The sequence below is a fragment of the Lineus longissimus genome, chromosome 9 (assembly GCF_910592395.1).
Source record: "Lineus longissimus chromosome 9, tnLinLong1.2, whole genome shotgun sequence".
NCBI lineage: Eukaryota > Metazoa > Nemertea > Pilidiophora > Heteronemertea > Lineidae > Lineus > Lineus longissimus.
The window spans coordinates 5,429,574-5,447,030 of NC_088316.1; the positions used below are offsets into that span (position 1 = coordinate 5,429,574).

The window sequence follows — 17,457 nt, forward strand, 5'->3', positions numbered from 1 at the left end:
GGGTAATCCAGACAGACACTGAAGTTGTATTTTCAGCAAATCAAGAAGGCTGTAGGCCCTATAGGTGTTGTAATCCATGCATACACTGCAAGATATCTGCATGTATCTTCATGCATCTACTGTAGGCCCTATAGGTGTTAATTGTAATGTATGCATAAACTGCAAATTATCTGCATGGGAGCTCAATACACATCAATCAGTAGACCATTATTCTACAGGCCGCGTGCAGTTACTTTATTTGGACGTCAATTTGATCTAGCTTCAATCCCTGACATCACTGACAGTAGCTATGTGCCATGTGTAGTTTCAATTGTCTAGTAACCCATCTGACCACTGTCATTATGACAAAGTTTGCAATGACGTAGGTCAAGGACGTGAATTTGTCATCTTTTTACTGTGTCACGTCATCATGCAATGGCGATGTCCTCTATTTGTGCAGATGACGTCATCACTGCCATATTGGACGCAAACACACCGTCTAAAATAGGACAGCAAAAGTAACAGTTCGCTAGAAGTTTTTGCTTTTTCGAACAATTTCTTTGGTTGTCATCAGCATAGGGGGGTCACGTCCCCCAAACCTCTCTCGGCATCCATGCCTGCATGCCATTAAATAAATTATTCATATTAACACTGAAAATGACTGCTCCCTCCAAGAGGTTTTGGAAATGGCAGTCAAAATCAGTGGTGTTTCAGTGTGGATTCAGTGTGCTGCGAAATATTTAAATTAACACTGAACCCCACTGCCAGCCCTGTGCATGATGCATAGTGGGGAGTCATTTTCAGTGTCAAAAGCAGTGGAAATCAGTCAGCCTAAATATTTAAATGAGCACTGCTTTTGACTGCCTTACCACTGATTTTGACTGTCTTACCACTGCTTATGACTCCCTAACCTCTATTTTTGATTGCTGTATAACTGTATGCTTTGGTATTGCGTGACTGAAAAACACTCCCTATGACTGCTTTCCACTGATTTCAACACTGCCATAAAAATGTGAGGTAACACTGCAACCTGACTGAATCCTGACTGATATCACACTGCGTTTCGGTGAGGGTAGCTTCCATTTTGTGCCATGGTAGATCTATTCATTTCAAGTCATTTTGGCCAAAACTGGAAACAAACTCATTCAGACATTTGGGTTGACTCTAGGTGAAACCATTTTGGCTAATCGACTGAATGCCATTTAAAACCTGAGAGACTGTCTCTGGAAAACAAAGAACAGAATTCCCGCCCTTGAAATTAGCATTTACTTTTCTTTGAAGGAGTTCTGATTGCTTTAGTATTTCGAGTTCTCGTTGGTACGCATCATTTTCAACTTACCTGCTTCCCGTAGAGGCTGATAATTTCGCTCAACCGAAATCTATAGCTGTCAGTGGAAAAAGAATTCGTAAATCCGGACAGTTGATATTCCCGACAAAAAATTGATATCTATATCGGTAACGAATGTATGTTTAGTTGTATTTAGCCACTTTTGAATGACATATTTTTCATTTTCGAAAACATTCACTGAATGTGTGTTGGTGATTCGATGAATCTGGATGAATATTCATCGAATCACCACCACACAATACCCCAGCAGGCCCATGACTGATTTAAATCGAAAACCTCACATTGCTTCCAGGATTCCAATTATGGAGAAGTGATTCAACGAATCAATGTGAGCATGGTAGGTGATAAAGCTTGGAAACAGTGAAACCTTGGAACCAGTGATCACTCACACAACGTAGTGAGTGTAATGGTTTCGTATGTATACACTGTATGTAAAGTGTAAACAAAATGCATATATCCATCATGTCCATCGAATCTGAAAAAATAGGTTATATATGTATACCATGCTTAGTATGTGTGAGGTCAAATGTGTCAAGAGAATGAAAAGATGAGATGATCATAATCTAGAATGTTTATCACACGACTATAACAAAGCTTAGAGGAGTGTTATCTGATGATTTGAATTTGCATTCCTATAAAACAGTATGTCAAAAGGTCAGACTCTGCATAATAAGTCACATCGAGGTATGTCTATTGAGGCGATGCATGATCGTACAAGTTTGAACCGAAGTAAATAAAAAGGTGTTTTCGCAACTTGACTCGAAACAGGTTTACGCACGTAGGCGTTTGCTCTGTGTTGTTGTTTTTTGCATACGCAAAGTGTGTGTACACCTCCGGTCAAAAGTAAATGAATACTTGAAATTTCCATATGATATCTCCTAAAATATACACTACCCACAAAAAGTTTGGGAACACCTACGCCACATGTACAGTGCATTTTTTATTCCGTATAAAAGTATGGTTTGGTTGAGTATCACAGTTTGGTATAGGCGTTTACAAACACCACATCAAAATGTCCATTTCAAGAAAAGTCTTGTCAATTAGCACGTATGATAATTACCCCTAACAAACACAAATTCCACACCTCTTGAATGACCGTTGCATAATTACTCGTATTATATACTCATTTTTGTGTACTACATTGGCCTGAATCTAGGTAATAAAGGTACAGGGAAAAAAGGTACAGGAAAAAAAGGTACGGAAATAGAGGAACAGGAAATAAAAGTACATGAAATAAAAGTACCGGAAAAAAAGGTACCGGAAAAAAAGGTACTGGAAATAAAGGTACACAAAATGGCATAAATAGGTAAAAAGGTACACAATTTTTGTTTTTGAATGTTATTTGAATTCTCTCTTTTTCTATTCATAACTTTAACTTTATTTGTTGCGTAGGAATTGCATAGGCCTTAGAAATGGGTATATCAAATTTCCAGTATACCGTTATGGTTTTCAATAGTCAAAACACGGCTATCAAGATCATGATGATTGTAAAGATTCTAGGACAATTCCCTCTGCAAAAGGGTTAACTGATAAATGTACCAGTGTTCAAGTTAAATTGCAATTAATCAATTAACATTCATCATAGAGCTGGACCCAATTAACAATAGGTCTTTACAGACAAATTATTAGATTTAAGACCAAACACAAGCTATTTAGGGAAATTGGCGAGAATCTTAATGTGAAATGCCAGGTAGGATGGCAGGTGCGCCCCCCCCTCCCCCATTCCCAAGATCCTGGATCCGCCCCTGATAAGAATACGACACGAGTATTTTAAAATTAAAAAAAACGTGAATGTACATGTAGTTATTATTAAAAAAAACGTCAGCTCCCCTGTTGGGCAACTTCTTCCATGAATTTTCCTCAAATTCATTCCGTAACAAAATTGTCCGCAATGTATTAAACTATTTTAAGGCACCACCTTAGTCACTGAAGAAAAATGGTCACGAAAAGATTAAAACATAGGCCGAGTCTGAACCAGTTAAAGAGAATAATATTCCTTAAAAAAATTGTGTACCTTTTTTACCTACTTATGCCATTTTCTGTACCTTTTTTCCGGTACCTTTTTTCCGGCACCTTTATTTCCAGTACTTTTATTTCCTGTACTTTTATTTCCTGTACCTTTTTTTCCGTACCTTTTTTTCCTGTACCTTTTTTACCGTACACCCATTGGCCTACCCGACACAATGAGACATGTTTACAGTGGATTTGAGTATTCTAATATAGCCATCCAAACTACAGCGCCTATTCACTATAATAGCTCTATGTCAAAGTACAATTTAAATTTGATTAGAAAAAAAATATCTTGATTCGCGAAAATATTCTGCGGCGAAAATTTTCCGTTCTACAGTACTCTGACTGAGTGAATCGAAGATGGACAATGGGTTTGCGATACCAATGGTTGTACCATTCGCCTTTGCATCAATATCTGTAAGGGTTCAAGATAGGCCGATACGGGTTTTATTTTAATGCGATTTATTTTATTGGAGATCGTCAATAGACCTAACAAAACCACACCATAGGCCTTACCACTAATTAGAAGTTAGGTCACAAGTGATCAGTTGATTCGCAATGCCAACCACTGTTCATCAACTTACCACGACCTCGCTATAGGCAGCGAAAAGTTTTCGCCAATCAGTGTGAAGGGACCTTGGCCTGATCAATGCATATCATACTGGGGGCGGTCATGCCTCAAGTTAATGAACTGTCCAATGTAATCAATGCACGCCAACTGGTTCTTAAAGCTCCCGGTTGCGGAGGGGGGGGGGGACCCTGGTTATTTGCTTTCAGTGTATGTCTACACTAGACCACAGGCGCAAACCACAGGCGCAAACACCCTACACTTGCAATATCTCATATAGCTATTGAACAGTTTGTCTTTTACTTCACTTTGCTGGCAAATGTCCAATTTGGCAAACTAGCCAACAATTAACTTAGTATCGTATCTAGATTACCCCGAAATCCCTTTGCGAAGTAACCATTCATCGACTAAGTACCGGTAGACAGAGATTGTTCGTATAGTTGACGTCAATAATTGAATGAACGGGAAAGAAAGGAAACTGATTTCTTTTATGAATTATTGACAGACATGAAGCATAATATCTATTGAATACCTCTTCGTATACCGCTTGTCCCTTTGGTTTTGTCTTGTTAAAAAAGGTCTCTGTCATCAGTGTTCGGTTTGTTGTGCGGATATTATATTTACTATGAACTCAATGCATGCCAACTGGTTGCTAACTGGAAATGTCTCCGTTTACGGAAGGGGGGGGGGGACTGGTTATGCTTTTAGTGTATGTAGGCCACAAACGAAAACACCCTACGCTTGCAATAGCCTATACATATATGAACAGTTTGTCTTTACTTTGACGACTACCATTAACTTGGATTAGTTAACTTCCTACGTCAAACACTGCAGCAGCAATCTGTTTGAGTCTTAAAGGGGCAATATAGGCAGCAGCTAGGCAGGCAAGATAAAGTTACACAAAGTCGCCAATAGGGGTCTCTCACATCTCGCAGTACGTCGAAATGATTCACCTTTGTACGAGGAATATATTTAGTGCTGAATCTGACATGACGGCCCTCACTGTGTATATTAGTCACCTGAAAATGGCCAAATTAGCCCCTCTACTCCTGCCTATAGTCCCCCTTTAATGACAAGATGCATTTACTTTAAGAAACATACACAAATAGGCCTATCTAGGCTAGCAGGTGGAAAATTCAATCATTATTTCACCACAAAAAGCTGCTTCTGTCAGCAGATATGAGACAGCTACCGGGGCGGGCGGGGACTATTTCTTTGACGGGCCTTGTGGTTCAGTGTCTCCAAGGAATTCTATTTTTAGAGTCCAATGGGGGGGGGGGGGGGCTCCCCAAAGTACTGGCTAAAACCTGTCACTTTCAGAGAACGGGGGTGGGGGTTTGGGGGACTCATCCCCAATGTACTGGCTAAATATGTCAGAAGGACGGGGGTTTGGGGGAGCTCCCCCATGTCAAACAGTTGTGTGAGTTCACTAGAGCTTGCTCTTAACATAATTATTAAACCTTGGAATAGTCAGCAATAAACCGTGGAATCACTGTGCAAGTACCGCGTGAAATCGGGTGCGTCCCTTCCACGATTTATACCCTTCCAACTGCCAATCTCGTCCCAGCTGACTTTATTGATAGCAATTTGCCAATGGTCTCACTAGCCAGTGCAATGGCCGGGCCTACCTGGCTCCACAAATGGCGCGACGTCATTTCATGCATACCCCTGTTCAAGTGGCTGTCGACCTTGCAGTATATCACTCTCACACATAAACCTATACATTTCTGAATAGCTTGTCGCTTCTAGAATACATCTGGCCAGCTTTCATTGTTATCCAGAAGTATTAGGGTAGCAGGAAGGGTTGGGCGTTTGTGGTTTCTGAGTCTGAGGGGGTTGGTGTCTGTTGACTGTGCTTTAAGAGAGACTAGGCATGGCGCCAGTCTCTCTTAAAGCACAGTCAACAGGCATTTGGTCTCAGTATTTGGGTTTTGATTGCCATGACTGTACCCCTGTAAAAGTCAGAGGAGGAGAAGTTTGGAATGATGAAAGCATTGAAGAAGAAGAAATGTTATCATATATTGAGGAAAGCAAAATTTATTATGAGACTAGAAGGCAGTGTCCTGACTTGATTATTTTGAAAATGGCAGTCTGAACACATTAAAAGGTGGAACATGGCATTTTATCGACTATGAAGTGTTCCGCAGTTAAAGGGAGACTATAGGCAGCAGCTAGGTAGGCAAGATAAAGTCATACAAATTTGCCAATAGGGGTCAGTCATATCTCTAGGCATGGCGCCAGTCTCTCTTAAAGCACAGTCAACAGGCATTTGGTCTTAGTATTTGGGTACAGAATCAAGGCAGCTCAGAGAGCAATGATTGAACGATGCTGTGGACAAGTCCAAGGATACTGCATCAGTCACGACCAACTTCTCATCAGAAAGCGTCACCACCAGCATATTCAATGTTCAGTTCCAACCTGTACCAGTCCAATGCACGCCTGTCATGGTCAGCAGTGGTCAGCTTAGCGCGATATGGAACATTCTTCCGAAACTCAAGCGAGGGAAGTCTGCTCATTAGCCTATCTCGCGCACTGCTCCTTCTTGTCAAACATCGTAGTGAAATCGTGGTACAGTGAGGCGTCCTCGAGGATTGCAGCTGGTTGGACAGACGTGAGGTGGAATGTGGGCGGCTGCACTTCTTCGTTGATGTGCGATGGCAGATAGCACAGTTGTTGCGTTGCATGACAGCTGAAAGTGAATGTGATATCATAGAACTGAGGCGTTTGCAATGAGACTATAGGTGAAGTAGAAGCAAGGAGTGAAATGGGCCATCTTCCAGTGACTAATATACAGAGTAAGGGCACTGGGTGTTGTTAGATTCAGCATTGAATGTATTCCTCGTACAAGCGTGAATAGTGTGGACATACAGTGAGAGGTGAGAGACCCCTATTGACTACTTCTTGTAACTTTATCTTGGATATTATATTAGTATTGAACTTCTAGCCATGGATTATGAAGAAATTGAAGTTGTAGGCATGGAATATGAAAAATTATTCAACGTTGAAAGACATTATTCTATGAGGCTTTGCCGTGATCGCAAAGGACGCGACGCGATTGGTTCACATGCTAATGAGGTATGATAATGATAATTACCTCAAACACAAGTGAAATAGACCAAAACAAGTGATTTTGGGGCTTTGGTTTAGACGCATGCCCCACATGCGCCATGCGGGATTATACGGTTCATGTGAACTTGTTGACATCTACATGATCTAGTGCTGTTATTGGTCATGGTACATGGTAGGCCTAATCATCATGGCAATATGTTTCAGGAAAAGCTCGGAGTAAAATGAACTGCCGATGAATAATGATGTTGTTCATGTTTACCATGTTTACTATACATAGCCATAGGGTATGCACTGGCCAGTGCACTTTCTGCACGTCGTCATGGTCATGTTACATGTACGTGATACCTTGCAAATTTTTTTTTTTTGAATGCGCATGCTTTTTGGGCAAAATCACTTGTACCAACACTAATGAATAATGTCTTCTTATCCCTATGACTCCATACACAGTGAGGGCATTGTCCCATTCTCATCAAATGGTAACTTATTGTACCGTATTAGGGTGGAAGTTGGGGAGCAGATACCTACCGCTGCACGTCATAATCAGCAGTGATGAGCTTAGCGCGATATGGAACATTCTTCAGAAACTCAAGCGAGGGAAGTCTGCTCATTAGCATATCTCGCGCACTGCTCCTTATTGTCAAACATCGTAGTGAAATCGTAATGGAAAACGTCTGGCTTTGCGCCAGACGTTGAGACTAATAAGTGAAGAACAAGTAGGTAAAGAACTTCTACTTGCGCGAGACTGCTCTGATAAAATTATCATTGCAGAGACTACGGTGACGTACACATATATTTTTTACAATCAAAAATGCCCTCAAAAGACGACATGGAATGATTATTTTATTGATATTTCCTACTATATACCTTCCAATTATCACTTTATACAAATAGATCCGCGTTAGGTCGCATGCTTTTCTTTCCTGGTGACACTATAAAGCAAAATAGTTGCAACCCCGTAAATGCGCTATAAGTCCAATAATAAGTGACGGTGACCCGTTATAAATGTTTCGCCAGCTTCGCTTTTTTGCCGCTACGCGGCGCGTTGGGCCCTTGCGTCAAGTAATTCAGTCATGAGAACATGGGGGCAGCACAATACATGAGACACCCTGTACATCGATGAAAATTTTGAAAATTTCACCTTGCCGCCTTATAACTTGACAATTAACATGGATGGTGAAATAATATTTTTAGCTCAGCTGACAAAGTCAGCGGAGCTAGTAGTGTAGCTGTTCAAATGGTGTCCGTCCTGCAATCCATCCATCTAGGGACCCATCTGTGGACAAAATTGGACATTTCTGACCGGGAAGGCCTAGCCACTTCGTTGACGGTGCTAAATTAGGAGTTGCCCAAGGTGAACTCAAAAAACGAAAAATCGGCGCGATCCGACCTGTATTAAGAGAATGAGGTCATTTCGCGTTTAGATTTCTTTCCCTTTTTACCTCGGTCCACAGAGCAAATATTGTTTTCAAATGTGGCTTAATATTTTTAAATATTTTTTCATTTTTTACTTTTAATGGAATTAATATAGTTTTCACCGCCAGTTGGCGCTGCAGGCACATTGCCTGAATTTTGGCGATTTCAAATTTGGCGGTGGCTTAACTTTTTTGCAAGCAGTGCCGCTGATTGGCCGATCGATAGAAGAGATGCCACCATTTAAAAATGGCGGTAGTCGCTGCTTCAATGAAGGTGAGTGAACTTTCTCATGTTCAATCGGTTGATACTCTTTTAATCAACATGACCATGTACCTGAAATTTGTTTAGGTACTGAAAAGAGTCTATATAATTCAGATTTATCAATAGTTTTTTATAATATTCCGGAAATTTTGTGCACAAATCAGCGGAAGTTGGTGCTCGTCTCATGTCATTTTAGAGCGAGAAATTTGTTTCCGTCGATCTCTACCACTGAAAAATCGCTTGCATAGCTTCGAATTTTTGTGAAAATAAGTATCTGAACTTGGTTTCAAATAGTCTAGAGAGTTACCTTTGTGGTGATACATATGGTATGTGATAAATATTTGTGGAATTTGTGAAATTTGGTTTTCAAACGTGCCGATGATGCAAGCGATCTCGCGTGAATTTTGCAAGTCCTGATATGTCGACCGGGTGTCAAAAATCACTCGCCTAAATTCAATTCAAAGATCGAAAATGACATCTGAACTTAGTTTCAAATAGCCTACGCAATTATCATTTCGGTGATATATAATGCATGCATGTAATAATCGATTAATCTACCTAAAACGCGCAATTAAAACGGCGAAAGATCGTGATAAACCGGTCTACCTAATGCGCGTCCGGAACAATTTGTGCGTCCGGAGCGCGTCCGGAAGAGAAAGTGCGCGTCCGGAACAATTTCCTATGTAAATATGAACTTAATGTTGCATTAGATGGCTTAAATAGCATTTTAATTCCATGTAGAGAAAATAAAATTGGAAAAAATCTCCTTGGTGACTTTGTATTTTACAATTTTCAGCGGGGTGATTTGGGTGTTACACAGCCATCAAATCCCAGTTTACTGACGTTTCTCCTCAACCAATTGTTGTTGCAGTTGCAGAATTTCGATAGTAGCCGTGTTGTAATGGATTAGACTGGTATCTGGTGTCTCAGCACATGGAATGCCGTCAGAGTGTCTTATCATTGTTAATTTCACAAAAAATCAGAATCAAATATGTTATTGAAAATCACTATACAGTCAAAGTGTCAATTAGTGAGATGTGTTCACATTAATATGTAAAGAGCAATCTCTAGTGAACTCACACAACTGTTTGACATGGGGGAGCCCCCCAAACCCCCGTCCTTCTGACATATTTAGGCAATACATTGGGGGATGAGTCCCCCAAACCCCCAAAAAATATTTTGTGAGAAAAATAAGTGAAAATTGTACTTCTTCTTTGATGTGAGTGTATCCTTAAATCCACTGTCATCACTAGATCCTTTGATAATAAGCCATAGCTAAATTTAAGTGTAGCCAATTAGAAATTAATCTAAAAAATAAGTCCCCCCCTCCCGGGCCCACTCTGTCGAATGGTAGAAAAACTGGCATTTTTATTTTAATGAATAAGATATATACCCAGGAAAATAATCATTAAGCTCATCTTTAGTTGAAGCTCTAAAAACCGCACTGAATTTTGTTGACCCCCTTCCCCCTTCCCCCTCGATCCCCTCCCCTCCTCCCTAAAAGCGTAAATTGGCTTCACAATAATTGCTATTGCCCCTTATCCCACGGCACGCAAAGACAAACTCATACCGACTTAGACGACCACAACAGGAGAAGGCGCGTAAGGAAGTTGGGATATGATTATGGCATTAGTAATTAACCACCTCGCTGAAAATTGTAAAATACAAAGTCACCAAAAAGATTTTTTTCAATTTTATTTTCTCTACATGGAATTAAAATGCTATTTAAGCCATCTAATGCAACAATAGGTTCATATTTACATAGGAAATTGTTCCGGACGCGCACTTTCTCTTCCGGACGCGCAAACAGAGTTCCGGACGCACATTAGGTGGACCCTGATAAACACTCTGGTGGCGGTCGCACTAAATAACGACCGGTAGGGCCCGGCGTGTGGCGGAGAAAAAAAGGTAGCGCCCGGAGGTTGAAACGGGATTTTTATGCACTTTTAACTGTATGTTGTTAAGATGTATTTCTAACAGTTCTGTAACTTTTATGACCAAGCTTGCACCCAAAGTTGGTAAAATTGATGCTTGTTTATGGACTGCGCTAGCGACCGGAGAATTCGCCGTCGGCCATTTTGGGACGGTCAACAAATCTCGCCATTTACGTTTGTTTACAATTATTTTGAAAGTCACATTAGGCCTATGACATCGTAGTATGAATTCCACTGCAGTTTCCTTACGCAGCAATGCTCATGTTTTTGGTTGGCAATCCTGTACTGTCTGTACACTGCGCTGTGCAGGCTTAGAGTATAACTCAACAGGCCCTCATGATTCATTTGATGGACACCTTATTTGATAGTACCTCATCATTAAGTCCACTAGATCCTGTTCTGTCACATGTCGTAGACGATAGACAATTTTCAAAATGTAGTACACCACTCGCTCACGGCTCACATCATGTGGGCACGGTTGGCTGTTGAGTGTTATGGTTCAGTCTGTGAGACTAATTTAAAGAGGTTACACTTTTATTTTGAATTGGAAAACAACCCCCAGGACTGACTTTTCACTGAGTGATAAGTGTGCCCTTCGAAGGTTAAGTCTCTTTCTGGATTTGCTTCCATAGATGCCTTGTTCAGGATATCATCTGACCGATGCCTGATCAAGCACAGACTGTATCCGGTGGTGTACATTTCCCCGTCTATGTCACCCTTTTTTATTCAGTCAGTGTTAATTTCTCTTCTCTTTTTTTACAGATTAACAGTTGTTGGTTATTGCAAGAGGAGTCGTTGGCACATTTCAAGTCCAGGAAAGCACTTGCTGTTCCCACATTCAGAGTAAGGTGTGCTTACTCGTTTTACTGCTTTCCATTCCTGGAGAGCGTTATCAAATATCTGCCGCAAGGCAACAAATATCTGCCGCAAGGCGCTTCAATATCTGCCGAAAGGCATCAAATATCTGCCGCACCAATAAAGTTCATTTTGTTAACCAACTCTTTATCTTCTTCGTTGCCTCATAATAACGGTACCGACACACACTTGACCCTTGCCTTCACCTATCCATTTCAGCTGAGCGCCAGGCCCTTGGGCCTCTTGTTATAAACTTCTACTTATCACCTTGAGAAAGCCAAATAATAACAATTTTAAATTTTGATTCCAAAATAGGGTGCTGTTGCGGCTTTTCTTTGAGCATTTTGACCGCGAAGTCTCACCTTGAGAACATGTGCACTCTGACAGGAACCAGTTCATGTCAACATCCGATTGAGCTATACATAGCATGCGAGGCCTGGTCACTGCGGACGTGCACAGAAGAAGCTGATATTTTCCTCAAATAATCGTCAGAGCTACCTCTTCACAAAATACCCAGGACACCGACATTTGAACATGCAGCAATAGCGATATGATAGGCTCATCTGTATCCATGGTAATCGCCTGAGATTGAAGAACTTTTTTTGGGGGGGACCAATGTTGACCTGATCACCACTGGCTAGTGAGACCAATAGTTCCAGAAACAACCTTTTTGTGGAGGATGACGTCATCATGGAATGCATTTGAAATGCGTTGTTGTCGTTAAAAATAAACTTTTATTCATGACGGGCCGCAATTGCAAATATCTAATGATTTCTTTTCAATGAAAGCAAAAGAAAGGTTTTGTGATTGTTTTGTATTCCACATACTAAAATAAAACGTTTTTATTAGAAGAATCATTTTGTATATATAATGCTCTGATTAAGCTTGATGGATAGGACAAACATGCACAGGGGAATCACTAAAAAATGTGTCCGCTTAGAACTGGTGACATCACGAATATATCTCTACATCCCTCGATGTGTAAATGAAAATGTACGAAATCGCTCACGGTGAAGGAATTTGTTCACATTTTTCATCTCCAAACCCGTCTAAAACCTTCGGTCATAAATCTTCTTATACGTTTCTTGTCATGCTTAAGATTATGTACGGATAAATGCCAGCCGGTACTGCATGATGTTGCCAATCTTCTCTGTATCACCTTGTATGATCACACCGCACCGTAGTTCAAATAGGCCCCGTGTGGTGGCGTAGTAAGCGGAGCGCTGATTGGTCCATATTATGGGCGTGTGGTGTGCGTGCCGTCACGTGCATGCCCATATTTGGGAGACCAGTACTGTACACTGGAGGCGAGGTACGACTGGGTTATTGTAAAATATACAGTGTTGAATCGGATATGCGACTGATTTCTAAACTACCGTCTAATTCCGATCTGATCATGCAAAAATAAGCTCCAAATATTGATTCGTAACCACCTTGATTCCAATGGCATTATTTCATGTTTTTATGCATTTTTAGGACTGTTTCCAAGGTTTATCACTGGTTACAAGGTTTCACTGTTTCCAAGCTTTATCACCTACCTGTGAGCATCTGCCAGGCAATGCCAGGGGTGACTGTCAGTCTCAATAATGCTTGAATTCATGATCATGCACACACAATTAGTATTTTTTCAGTTGCATGTGTCATTTTTATTAAAAAAAACAACACCAAAGTAAACTGTAAGCCTTTTTAAATTGGCCATCTTCAGGTGGTTAACAGGGGCAGAATTGGAAGCACTGGCTCCCTGTCGAGTCCCACCCCTTAGTACCCACCTTAAACCTTCGTCAAAACCATCTTTCGAAGAGAAACCAAAGTTCTGTTGACTTAAATTTCTCTATAATTAAAATATAATTGTTTGGGAGAAAATGATGAACTTCAAACTTACGTTTTGAACAACAGAATCGGCCAATTTCCCAGCGGGTTTACTGGTAGCCTCAACCAATTTTGGGGACAACGTATATATTGGTCTAGGTTCCTGGTCAGGAAGAAGCCTGGATTCCCGGTAATCAGAGAAATTGGTAAATGGCTTACTAGACTTTGCCCAAACGGTGCAGGAGGCCTATAAGTGCCATTTTCCTATATAGGCCTACAATTATACACAACCTGTCATCCTAGGATCGTGATTACATGAGGACTTATCATTGCAAAAGTAGGCCAAAAGCAAGCCTGAATCAAACTAGCACACACATAACTCGAGCACGTACAAGCCATGACACAGAACGCATTAGGTTTTTGGCTCACTGCAGGGGAGTCTATACAACAGCGTAGTGTCCGTCGTCTGTCGTCGTCGTTGTCTGTAGCCTGTTTCAAAAACAGTGGCACATTTCTTAACCGCTAAAGCTATGAACTTGAAACTTTGTACACAGACACCTAATTTCGGTCTGATGCGATTCTCGACTTGGCCACCATGGGGCCAAAACTAAAAATGTAAAAAGTACAATATCTCGCTTATTAGTGACTTGTTTTCGATTATATTTTTATGGTAGGTACTCCTAGCAAGGATGTATCATACTCCTCTGGGTTTTTTATTTGACCTAATTTTCAAGGTCACAGAGATCAGATGGCGTCAATTGCCCATTTGAGTGTAAGTATGGCACGTTTCTTAACCGCTAAAGCTATATGAACTTGAAATTTGGTACACATGACTCCCTACGTCATGTTACCTCGGACACCGTATTTCGATATGATCTGATTCACGACATAGCCACCAGGAGGCCAAAACTAAAAAAGGTAAAAAGTGCCCTTCGTCCGCCATGATTGTGATGAGCAGGTACACATTTTGCGACGGCTTTTATAGAAAAAGCACCCCAACAGACCACTAATTGCCATCTTTTAAAGGATAGGCCACCCTTATAAATTGCTGATTGAAGATGAATAGTCATCCAATAAACTGAAATTGACTTCACTCATCTACTGCACATACCCAAAGTGTCTCCAGGCTTGTGTATGATCTTCACATTTAAGTGTTGGGGTGTGAAAATGTAATGGCGCGAAGATACATACACGGCTCTAAAGCAATCCGGATACTAGGGCGGGGAGGGAGGGGAAAGCCAATCCACTGCAGTGGCTCCAGAGCCTGCCATCGTACACAGGGTTTACATTAACCTGTACACGCCAAACTGTCTTCCTTCTGGGTGTCCATGCGAGACGAAATACAGTTCGCTCAATCACCGCCAGGATACACTTTGGATCTGCACATACCCAAAGTGTCTCCAGGCTTGTGTATGATCTTCACATTTAAGTGTTGGGGTATGAAAATGTACAGGCGCGCACGCCCGGGCTCTCAACCATCCCGGAGAAACATGCCCTACTTCATAACTCCTTTCCCAATACTTAAACAAAATTAACTAATTAATCCGCCATAATTAATTATTAATTAGGGACTAATTAGTCCGGAATTCGAAAATGAGGTAACGAGAAATTGTAACTTAAATTCTAACATTGCTTTATTATAAGAACTCAACACTGTATTTTAAATTCCACAGAAGATTACACGGTATGGTTTTAGTATGATGATGCATGTAGCGAAAAGGCGAGGCCACACTCTAACCAACACAATCATGCAATAATTACAATACGAAAATGCAAAAAAATATACATCGAAATCTGCTCAAGGGAACGCTGCTGGGAAATTATCAACATCGCCAAACTTACTGTAAAGTGTTTTAACCGCTTCTGGCCGACGAGAACTGTCAGCCAGGGCTTCGGACACATTAGCCGCTTTTACCAAAATATCTGACCGACTGTAGTACTCTGCTGATGCCTCTGTGAACCAACCAACATGAGACATTACTTCCGCCGGGCTTGAAGCTGCCCCCGACAGAAGCAAAGTAATGGAGCAGCCGGCTCTTAAGCCGTGAGGGGTCTCACCCTGGTTGATCCCCAATGTATTTAGATAAATCTTTAATCTATCGTAAATTGCACTGTACGAAATAGGCGCATCCAACACTACACCGGCTTCTGAGACTGGACGGAATAAATATCCGACCGTAAGATCCACCCCCCAGGTTTGTGCCTTGGAGATATACTGCTGAACTCCCTTTACCGGGCAAATAAGATGATTTGGACATTCTTTAACAATGAAGGTATTCACTTTGTTTACCGAAAACGATTTCCCATGGGAATGAGAGATTACAAGACCTGATCCATCGGGTAAGCGTTTAACTTCCTGTGTTTTTAAAATTCCCAAATCACTCGCCCTATCCCCGGCAAAGAACTGCATCTTGAGAAAAGCTTGGTCTCTGGACAAAACGAATTGCTCCCTAAGGGATAGATCTGGTCTTTTAATCTGGTTATCGATATATTTTGAAATAGCTTGAAGCTTATCCATGAACAAGGGTTTTGCCTGCTTGGCAACTACGTGCGAGAAACCTTGCTCTCGTTTGACACACTTCAAATACGATTTCACAGGAGGTGAATCAGCCGGATTCCCAACCCCGGAGAAAATATCCCACGTGCTGCCCCTGTCGGTTTCTTCAGAAATAATGGATTTCAGGGACCGGACTAATCCTTCTAACGTACCGAAGGCAAGACGGGTAGGACACCCACAGTGGAATTTACCATGATGCCCGAGGAATATACAGAAAGCATTATGGATCTGTGTCCTACCGGCTTTGTCTTTCCATACTAAAAATCGTGTTAGATCTTTTTGAGAAACCCGTTCCAGGGTTGGCCTGTTAGGCAGTTGTGCCAAAAATTGCAACAGCTCGTTTTTTAGGGATTGCCTTTTCTTCATAAGGGGGGTTGCGGAAGCCGCCTTATCCAACTCCTGGAGCCGCTTGTCAATTGCCCCCATGTCAACGCTGATTTTCTGAAATAATCAAGATTAAAGCGTCATCCACAGAGTATATTCGAAGGATATCGCACATTATGATGTGCAGCTAATTCGAAAAGCCATTAATGGCCATCTCAAACCGACGTTATCTCTGATGAACCCCTGCTTGGAGGGATAATATACTACGCCCTTTTCTCCTTTAACCCCAAGGCAAACCTGTGAAATTATCCTGGGCTTTAATAGTGGCCACCATATTGGCGCGGGTGACACAAGCGTGCAAACTGGGATTTCCTGCTGGATCAAAAACTGAATAAGGGGTAGAATGACAGCGATAGGTGGGAAAACGTAAGGATTTAGCTCCTTAGCTATTTCCTGGGCGAAAACATTTTGACCCGCTGACAGAGGTGAAGGGTGCAGGGTAAAATGTCTCAAAACATCGCCCTGTATTGAACGCATTGCATTTGAGTCACATGCCATGAGGTCTACTCCGTGCGGGCCATAGAGTAACTCCAATTGGAACCATTTTTCACTTGCCAACATAGTGTCCTGAGCTGAAATCGCCCTAGAAGGAGCATCTGCTGGATTTTCTGCCGAAGAAATGTACTGCAAACGTAAATCAATATTTAATTGCTGAGTAAGATGAAACAATTTTATGAGCATTTCATTTAAGGCGTTGTCCTTGCAACCCTTGTTATTCCACGACGAAACTAGGCTTGTGTTATCTACTTTAACGTCTACCCGGTGGTCTTTTATATTTGTACTCAATGCTAAGAGGGAAGAATAGAGGGCGTCGGCCTCTTTGACATGAATCGGCCTTATATCATCTGCAGCCCAATAATCACCTAAAGTATGACCAACCTGTGGCCCTGATAGAGTGACCGCGCCATAGCGATATCCCGAAGCATCAGTAGCCAGAGCGTAATGTAAATGTTTTTCTGGTCTCCAAGAAAAATACCCATGCCAATCATCCAAAAATGCCCAGAATTGTATCTCGTCCCGTAGGGGGCCAGAGATTGGGATGGTTTTACTGTTTTTCGAAGCTTTGGCTATTGCGCTAAACAACTCTCTCGTAAATAGTTTTGCGGCCGGTAAAACCAACATCATAGAAGTGCATTTACCCGCGAATCTTTGTAGCGTTTTAAGGCTGACGAAGGGCTGACGAAGAATTTCCTCGCGCAAAACCTTAAACTTCTGTTTCTTATCAGATGGCAGAAGAAACGCCTGCCTGCTAGAATCTACTAGAAACCCT

The 17,457-nt window shown here is 41.4% G+C and overlaps 1 long non-coding RNA gene across 1 annotated transcript in view; it reads right to left on the minus strand.

The window, feature by feature from the left end:
- Positions 1-1,583, minus strand: part of LOC135493686 (uncharacterized) — a 38,994-nt gene extending 37,411 nt beyond the window's left edge. The window contains exon 1 of the long non-coding RNA XR_010448272.1: positions 1,319-1,583. This is a non-coding gene — a long non-coding RNA (uncharacterized LOC135493686). The remainder of the gene's footprint in view (positions 1-1,318) is intronic.
- Between the last annotated feature and the right edge of the window lie 15,874 nt (positions 1,584-17,457).